The following is a 9452-nucleotide window of genomic DNA, read 5'->3' on the forward strand; positions in this document are numbered from 1 at the left end:
CTGGCCGGTGAGGAACTAGGATCCTCGTAGTGCCTAGAGGGAATTTACCTACGTAAAAATTGTCAGTAAAGCAAGAAGAGGCTTCGTGCCGCGCAATCTTCATTGTTTGCCTGTACGTTCTGTACTCTGTATGGCATGTTGTTGTTACATGTCATGTCACGTTTGTTTGATAGCGTTAAACAAAATTACATAGTCACTTATTGCAATCAGATTTGCTTGTGATTACATCTGTGCTAAAGTGTCACACTCTCAAGGGTATCCATAATTCACAGAAATTACCTTTATAACCAAGTGTTGAAGTTTTTGTTTAAGTATTCAGATGATTAGATTCCTGTGATAAAATTTTAGCTGAAAGTGATGGCAAGTTTAGTAGCAATCATGATGGGTGTTACGAAGCATAGTACAAGAAGTTATGCACATTAATAGATGACATTTTAAGTCATACATGTGAAAGTATGACTATACTTCGGAGGTAAACTGTTTTACTGTGCAGTCTTATTCACTGACATCATGTTAAGTAATTGCATGTATTTTTGTGATTCTAAAATTACTAGCTTTTTTTCATTTCTTATGATATGGGAGCTTCAGTTTCTAAACAGATGCATATATCTCAAACTATAAGAAGCTACGAAAGCAAAATTAACTGTGAAATTGGAAGACACCTGAAATGATAACTATTCGAAAAGAAAATAAAGCAGCCTTTCTCAATTGGGAAGCATTCGGATGGACGGGTTCCAAATGTTTTTTTTTTATACATTCATCTGGTAAGCAGGCTTCTTTGAAATTTTTTAAAAACAGAAAACACTTGTTTGTTTCATTTGAAATTTTTATTTAATTGAAAGAACAACTAGTTATTGTTGGCTGCTAGATCAACAGCTGAACTGAAGCATAACATATTAAATAAGAAAATGCAGGGCACAATGGTCGTTAGAAGGTATATTATCCAAAACGTTGTATTCCACACACTTTAACTACAGTTTTCCTATTAAAAATAGACCAATTTGTCAGGGCGCCATGAAGAATGAATATTGTGGTTACGGTTTCTACAACAATGGGACAAATGCAGCGTAATATGCGATGAACAATCAAGATCTTAAAAGGTTATTAATTAAGGATTTGGATAATTATCATGGATAAGACGCTCAACAGAAGTTCTATGACGATCTAAGGTAATAAACACATTTACATATGCGTTTGAAGTATAAACAGCACACGTTTTGAGCGCAGTCTTATGTTTGTCATTCTAGTGCTACCAAACGGTGCGTTTTGGCGTCACTTTATGAGTCCGACCATCACAACATCGGTCGCAATGCTGGCCATGGCATTTTTCCTATATCGACAAACGTAAGCTGAACCATGTAGTTTCGCTTGTTGCGGAATTTTGTGACATTTCAGCTCGATTTTAATTGTCCCAAAGTGACTTGACGGGCATTTGAGTTACTTTCACACGGTGAATTGATACGAAAAGATAGCGGCTATTCACCAAAGCCTACATATTCATTTTACTCTACCAACAAAATATTATATCAGCTTTATTATTATTATTAAGGTTCTGCAACCAAAACTTTAATCCGAGACACTGTTCGTCAAGCTCGTGAGGGTAATCGTCAGAAAAGTGTAAGTCAGACAGCTTTCAATTTCGTCTAAGTGGAAAGTGCCGCCAATAGTCAATTGCCACCAATTAAGGTAATTCTTAAACTATTATGGAAACCATGTTTTCTCTCAGTAGATACCACATGCCTTAACATACATTAGGTCTCTACGTAAAGTCTCTTGTGTGAAAGAAGCACAATCACCATTATGTCTGACACTATGAGCTTCCCAAACATATAAATCTAACAGCTCAAAAGTCTTTAGTAGGGTTGAAAGTTTGTTTAATTATTTATACAGACTTATGATGTGCGGTGGAATTATTTATTTTTTTTTTGTTAACCATGACTTTCTACACAAAATTCTTTCAAGTTCTTGGAATAATTTACATGAAACGGATTGAAAGGTAGTTTGTTTAACTGTAAGCATGTGACTCCTGATCTACAATAAGTTTGATGGTTTTAGCCTAGTTGTTGCATAAACGAACTATTAAGATTATTAATTTAAACCTCTACAGCATCTGTGTTATTTGTTTGATGATTCAACGCATGCATAGATGGCGTTGCGGCCGCTAACAGAAATTGATCAATATTATGAACATCACGTAAACCTGCTTTTCATTTCAACTATGGCAATATGGCAATCCGTTTTACATAAAAAAAAATGGCGGAAAAAAAAATCGCACTTTTTTCTCTTTTTTCTACCCGTAGCCATCTATCAGTCGGTTTCGTTATTACAGGCATGTAAGCAATTTCAGTTAATTGTATCCCATTACAGTTAATTGAGTAGCGTGGCTGGAGAACAACGCGTGGCTGGAGGAACAATTGAAAAATGGATAAGATAATAAAACAAAAAAATGGTAAGTATAAACATTATTATGTTGGTTTTCAATTATTAATTATTGTTTATTAGATCAAATTATGAAGCTGCAGGCCCAATTATTGGAACAACACAAAATATTAGATAACAGCAAAACTAAGGATGGTAAGGCCTAATATGTAATGATTCTATTGATTTGCTTTTATTCATTTGTGTTTTGTAGCTCAAATTTTGAGTCTTCAAGCTCAGCTAGGGGAAAAGAACAAATTGGAACGGAACAGTTTCCAAACAGTGAAGGAGGTTTTTCCAAACTCATCCCTAACTGAATGTGAGGATGAGTTGGCATTAGGTGAACACAGCCAGGTACCTAAACTTTTCAAATAAGAATTCAAAATAAGTATAGAATTTTAAAAAACAATTATTTATTGCTTAGTTATTCAGTCCACTACCTGACAGTGTGTTAAAGTTAAATTCTGTTAGTGCTGCACTAAAAGAATTGTTAGTAATAAGCTCATGCAGTGAAGAAACTGAACAATTGTGGGACCGTATTTGGGCTGAATATGGATGTGGTACGGAAACCCAGAAATAGCACGAGTTCAACATAAAACATAGATTAGGTACTTTTCGGTTTTTTGTCTATAGAAAAAGTATTTTTAATGCTATTATTTTGCATTCACAGAATTTTAGTGGGGAATCAAGTCAAGTCTGGAAATGTTACAGGATGGAAGAGTGAGCCTGCAGTTGAAAAACACTGAAAGTGCATTACCATTAAGGTATGAGGTAAAGTAATAGAGTATGCAAATTGTCTAATGAGAAGTACCATCTTGTGTGAATGAATCCTGTGTATTAGCAATCCTTTATAGTTCTGTCACAGCTAGAAGCCTCAAATAATTCTGCTTCTCTTGCTAAAGAACAACTTGTCCTTTATGTTCACAGTGTTGGTGAAGCTGGGTACTTAAATGGCCCTAAAGATGTTTTAATTTTGCTGCTGTTGCAGAGATGAACATCATACATAGACTCTTTAGGTATGAAAAGAATTTTCTTCAAATAATTTTGAATTTATGACGAAGAATTTCTCTTCCATTTTGCCAACCAGGTGTAATCTACAAAAAAAAAAAATTTATCCGATAGGAAAGGATTTTCAGCATACTGGGAACACAACTATCAACAATGCAACATTCTAGGGGTGCTATTTTATCATTCAAGAGCCTTATACAATGATTTTCATCTGCAATTTGTATGGCCTTTCCCAAGCTTCTGCCAGAAGTTGAATCTATAAGTCATGTAAGTCACATGAGCAACAATTGAGATGCTTAATGGTGTTTTTGTTTTCTCAGCATAGGTTAATAGTAACATTGGATCTGGAAAGATTCTTGGTTGGGGCAAGACACTGAATAAATTGTAATGATTGAATGGATGACATGACATTTCTATACTTCATTCGGATTCCCGAGACGGTATTTTATATTTAAAAAATTGAAGTGCATATCTGGGCTCCCTTCCTTTCCGTAGCCCCGTTTCCCCTTGACTCGTAATAAGCCCGTAGGGGGTCATGCCCCTACTGTACGGTATATATAAAAACAACATATACCGAGGTTTGGAGGGCTCTGGCCGGAAAGGGGACGTGGATGTCCGCTTAGTCCGATGATGTGTTCACGGAGGGCTCTGTGGCTACCCACAAATCCGAACTAAAGGTTAATCGCTCCTGTAAAAATGTTCCAAATCTTCAGCTCTTCTTCCGGCTTCTCTTAGCCAATCACCGGGTAATCTCCCCGGTGGGTCAACAAGGCAGTGTCTCCCCCTGCCTGGGTTGACGGCAACTTTTGAAAGGGCTATTGTGCCTTTTTAAAGTTGCAAAAATAATTGTAACGTGCAGAGAATTGTCAATAAATTTTTTTTTTCATAAAATATTTTTTGCAAAATTTGTCTCTTTCATTGTCTGTGTTCGCTGTGTTCACACATTACATATATCGCCTTTTTTTTTTATTTAGCTTGCTCAATTCACCTATATTGTTTTATGCCAACTTTGTTGGTATGCATTGTTTCCATTGGATTATCGTTTATCTGTAAGCATTCAATTATTATCCAGGGATCGAACGCTGGATGTTTGGCATACCGCGCCGATGCTCTACCAATGAGCCATGAATCATATGATGTCAAGTTGGCTTTTTTCTAGTCACTTGCGGACTTGCATTTACACTTTGAATAAAACTGAAATGCATTACTGCAATATTCTTTTCTCCATTTAAATGTAGATCTTTATACATCTAGTAAGGTTTGAACCCAGGGTAACAGTTATCGCAGCTGAATGCTCTACCACAGAGCTATGGACCTTACGAAAGCAATAGAAAGATAAACATATAGTTGTGAAAGACTGCATAAACATCCTAGACGATAACATATTATATGCGATAATAAAATTCTAAACATATCTCGTGGCTTAATGTTAGAGCATCGGCGTTGCACGCTGAATGTCTGGGGATCGATTCCCATGCCAGTAAAACAATATATAATTACAAAATTACTTCAGAAAATATCCAGGTATTACACGTTGTTCCTTGTCTAAGTTCAAGAATTCAAAAAGTGTTATAATAATAATTGAATACTTACAGATAAACAATACAACGGTGGCAAAAACAATAAAGATGAATTGAGCAAGCTAAATAAAAAAAAAATTGGTAATTATAATGCGTGAGCAAAGCGAACACAGACAATGAAAGAGACAAGTTTTGCAAAAAATATTTTATGAAAAAAAAATTTATTGACAATTCTCTGCACGTTACAATTATTTTTGCAACTTTAAAAAGGCACAATAGCCCTTTCAAAAGTTGCCGTCAACCCAGGCAGGGGGAGACACTGCCTTGTTGACCCACCGGGGAGATTACCCGGTGATTGGCTAAGAGAAGCCGGAAGAAGAGCTGAAGATTTGGAACATTTTTACAGGAGCGATTAACCTTTAGTTCGGATTTGTGGGTAGCCACAGAGCCCTCCGTGAACACATCATCGGACTAAGCGGACATCCACGTCCCCTTTCCGGCCAGAGCCCTCCAAACCTCGGTATATGTTGTTTTTATATATACCGTACAGTAGGGGCATGACCCCCTACGGGCTTATTACGAGTCAAGGGGAAACGGGGCTACGGAAAGGAAGGGAGCCCAGATATGCACTTCAATTTTTTAAATATAAAATACCGTCTCGGGAATCCGAATGAAGTATAGAAATGTCATGTCATCCATTCAATCATTACAATTTATTCAGTGTCTTGCCCCAACCAAGAATCTTTCCAGATCCAATGTTACTATTAACCTATGCTGAGAAAACAAAAACACCATTAAGCATCTCAATTGTTGCTCATGTGACTTACATGACTTATAGATTCAACTTCTGGCAGAAGCTTGGGAAAGGCCATACAAATTGCAGATGAAAATCATTGTATAAGGCTCTTGAATGATAAAATAGCACCCCTAGAATGTTGCATTGTTGATAGTTGTGTTCCCAGTATGCTGAAAATCCTTTCCTATCGGATAAATTTTTTTTTTGTAGATTACACCTGGTTGGCAAAATGGAAGAGAAATTCTTCGTCATAAATTCAAAATTATTTGAAGAAAATTCTTTTCATACCTAAAGAGTCTATGTATGATGTTCATCTCTGCAACAGCAGCAAAATTAAAACATCTTTAGGGCCATTTAAGTACCCAGCTTCACCAACACTGTGAACATAAAGGACAAGTTGTTCTTTAGCAAGAGAAGCAGAATTATTTGAGGCTTCTAGCTGTGACAGAACTATAAAGGATTGCTAATACACAGGATTCATTCACACAAGATGGTACTTCTCATTAGACAATTTGCATACTCTATTACTTTACCTCATACCTTAATGGTAATGCACTTTCAGTGTTTTTCAACTGCAGGCTCACTCTTCCATCCTGTAACATTTCCAGACTTGACTTGATTCCCCACTAAAATTCTGTGAATGCAAAATAATAGCATTAAAAATACTTTTTCTATAGACAAAAAACCGAAAAGTACCTAATCTATGTTTTATGTTGAACTCGTGCTATTTCTGGGTTTCCGTACCACATCCATATTCAGCCCAAATACGGTCCCACAATTGTTCAGTTTCTTCACTGCATGAGCTTATTACTAACAATTCTTTTAGTGCAGCACTAACAGAATTTAACTTTAACACACTGTCAGGTAGTGGACTGAATAACTAAGCAATAAATAATTGTTTTTTAAAATTCTATACTTATTTTGAATTCTTATTTGAAAAGTTTAGGTACCTGGCTGTGTTCACCTAATGCCAACTCATCCTCACATTCAGTTAGGGATGAGTTTGGAAAAACCTCCTTCACTGTTTGGAAACTGTTCCGTTCCAATTTGTTCTTTTCCCCTAGCTGAGCTTGAAGACTCAAAATTTGAGCTACAAAACACAAATGAATAAAAGCAAATCAATAGAATCATTACATATTAGGCCTTACCATCCTTAGTTTTGCTGTTATCTAATATTTTGTGTTGTTCCAATAATTGGGCCTGCAGCTTCATAATTTGATCTAATAAACAATAATTAATAATTGAAAACCAATATAATAATGTTTATACTTACCATTTTTTTGTTTTATTATCTTATCCATTTTTCAATTGTTCCTCCAGCCACGCGTTGTTCTCCAGCCACGCTACTGAACTAACTGCGAATGGAATCCAATTGACTGAAATTGCCTACGCCAGTCATAACGAGTCTGAGCGGTAGATGGCTACGTGTCGGAAAAAAAGAAAAAAGTGTGATTTTTTTTTTTTTTTTGGCGAAATTTTTTTTTTTTTTTGTGTAAAACGGATTGCCATATTGCCATAGTAAAACGGATTGCCATAGTTTACGCCCCCCCCCTAAAAAAAACCCATTTATTTTTCTATTTTACTACTATCGTCATCTATCGGTCACTTTCTAGTTAATTCTCTACATACACTCAACGAATATTTCAGTTGCATCTCGCTTGCGCTGTAGCGTACTGGCGCTTGGGCTTATTAATTGGGGCTTAAATTTCTTTTCGGCAAAAACTGACACGCATCGGAATGGCTGAATACCACAGGATATACTCAAAATTGAGTGCTGATTCCGGAAAAATTTCTATATTTTTCATTAAATTAATAGTTTTTGAAATACATCAAATTATATGTGCTGCATCGCATCGCGCTAGCGCTGGTCGTACTGCCGCTCTAGCATTGCGTTTAATATTAGGTATAATTCAAAAACGATTGATTTGACGTAAAAATAAACCACGCTATCGAAATCAGCGTTTAATTTTGAATTTTCTGTGTGATTTTGATCGCATTCTAAGCGTTTTCCTTTTTTGCGGATTTTGACAAAAGCGGGAAGGCTATATGCCTTCTCACTTTTTCAATTTTGGCCAAAATTTAGATTTAATTTTAAATACATTTCCGATTGGAAATTGACCGAGAATCACAAAAATGAAGTTTATTTTTACATTGGGCTTGTAGCTTAAAAAAAAAACGGAAAAAACGGAAGAAAAAAAAGCCCGACTTTCTTGAAAAAAATCACGCCAGATGGCATGGAAGTGCAGTTTCTGTTAAAACTCAATCGATAAGCGGGAAGGAAACGCAGAATGTTGGCGTATGTAAAAAATTCAGAATTTTACTGTTGGCAACTGTAGCCTTTGTTTTTTAGTTATTTATCGGCATCAATTAGAATCAAAGCATTCTAAAGAATGTTATCACAACAATCAGTTTGACTCGTCAGAAAAGGGTTTTTTTGTTCAATAACGAGTTCACTGGCCGCGGCAGGACGAGAAAGAATCCAGTTTGTTCTAAAGCACACAGGTAGCAAAGGTATGTAAGAGGTAATGAAGAAAATACGTCCGAAATTTCACGTCGAGCTCGCGACACGTCGGTGGATCGAGCCCCCTCCCTTTCCAGCGGTGTACGCACATGTGAACAAAAAACACGCTTAAGAACGAATCAAAACGAATAAATAAACATGGAGCGATGAAAGATATCCGAAAGTAGAGACGATTACGCCACGCATAGAGAACAAAGAACATGGGTGTGTGAGTGTGTGTGCGGGGAGATTGCGGAATTCTGTGGAAAATATATGCACTTACAACTACAAAGACAATGAAAAAGGGCATGAAAAATAACCGGTTTCATGTTTAGCTTACACGACAACTGGCGACAGCTGAAAATAAAAGTTCACATTTGTTTTCTGCACATGGAAATACTGGTAAAATCGACTTTGATTTTAAAACATTTTTTTCCCTCTTTCTTTTTGCTTCTATTGCTCCTATATTTATTTATATACGACTTCACACTTGAACACAAATGAAAGTTCCCATCTTCCTCCTGAGTTTGACCTCCTCGTCACCAATAAAAACCGGATCGTGGCCCCCTAGTTGACGATGGAAGGAAAACGCCGATAACACGTGTAAGGAATACCAGGTAAGAAGGAAAGAATGTCATCTTAACGTACGTGCACCATCCGTCATCCAGTGGGTTGAACAGGACCCCCCCCCCCCCCCCCCCCCCCCCCCCCCCCCCCCCCCGGTTTTGAAATCAGGAACTCGAGAACTTGATTTCTTTCAACATTTTTTTTTAGTCTTTTGTTTTATTTATATCTGTTTGAATGTATTTTAACATGGCCAAACACTCGCACACGCACACACAAAGTGGGGAGGGTGGGGTTCTCGCCATGATGATCAATAATCGGGAGCCATTGATTGCGTCTGCTGACATTCGAAGGCGCTCGCAATAAAGAAATGAACAAACAGAATAAAAACCAGTTACTCGCACACACTCGCACTACAATAGCAAATCCATTTTCAGGAGGGGGAGAAAAAAAATAGCAAAGGGATGATGGGCAAAAAAATCCAACTATTGGTCGTAAGATGTAAATGAACACAACACAGCACTACCGATGATGATATAATAATAACAGAACACGACGCGACTCAACTTCGAAAATTCAAAACTCGTACTAAAAAGAATAAACAAACAAACAAACAAATACATAGAGCAGCACAACATTTCTCATT

The 9452-nt window shown here is 36.8% G+C and overlaps 1 protein-coding gene and 2 long non-coding RNA genes across 7 annotated transcripts in view; 1 reads left to right on the plus strand and 2 right to left on the minus strand.

Moving 5' to 3' along the window:
• The window catches only part of LOC130691825 (importin subunit beta-like), a 38461-nt gene that overhangs the window by 22985 nt on the left and 6024 nt on the right, over positions 1 to 9452 (minus strand). The gene's annotated exons all lie outside the window — the stretch shown is intronic.
• Positions 124 to 3426, plus strand: LOC132087973 (uncharacterized). 4 transcript variants are annotated; one of them, XR_009420997.1, is made up of 11 exons: positions 132 to 255; positions 313 to 472; positions 555 to 764; positions 843 to 934; positions 996 to 1169; positions 1248 to 1450; positions 1550 to 2449; positions 2503 to 2574; positions 2633 to 2772; positions 2843 to 3026; positions 3089 to 3426. It is a non-coding gene; the product is annotated as an uncharacterized LOC132087973 (long non-coding RNA). The 4 variants fall into 4 exon arrangements; XR_009420998.1 differs by having other exon boundaries at positions 1248 to 1344; XR_009420999.1 differs by having other exon boundaries at positions 124 to 255; positions 320 to 472; positions 1248 to 2449.
• LOC132088096 (uncharacterized) lies at positions 5188 to 7094 on the minus strand. 2 transcript variants are annotated; one of them, XR_009421319.1, is made up of 7 exons: positions 7016 to 7094; positions 6891 to 6962; positions 6693 to 6832; positions 6439 to 6622; positions 6283 to 6376; positions 6031 to 6119; positions 5188 to 5959 (listed from the first exon to the last, which is right to left on the minus strand). It is a non-coding gene; the product is annotated as an uncharacterized LOC132088096 (long non-coding RNA). The 2 variants fall into 2 exon arrangements; XR_009421316.1 differs by having other exon boundaries at positions 6031 to 6376.

Source organism: Daphnia carinata, chromosome 1 (genome assembly GCF_022539665.2).
Source record: "Daphnia carinata strain CSIRO-1 chromosome 1, CSIRO_AGI_Dcar_HiC_V3, whole genome shotgun sequence".
NCBI classification, from domain to species: domain Eukaryota; kingdom Metazoa; phylum Arthropoda; class Branchiopoda; order Diplostraca; family Daphniidae; genus Daphnia; species Daphnia carinata.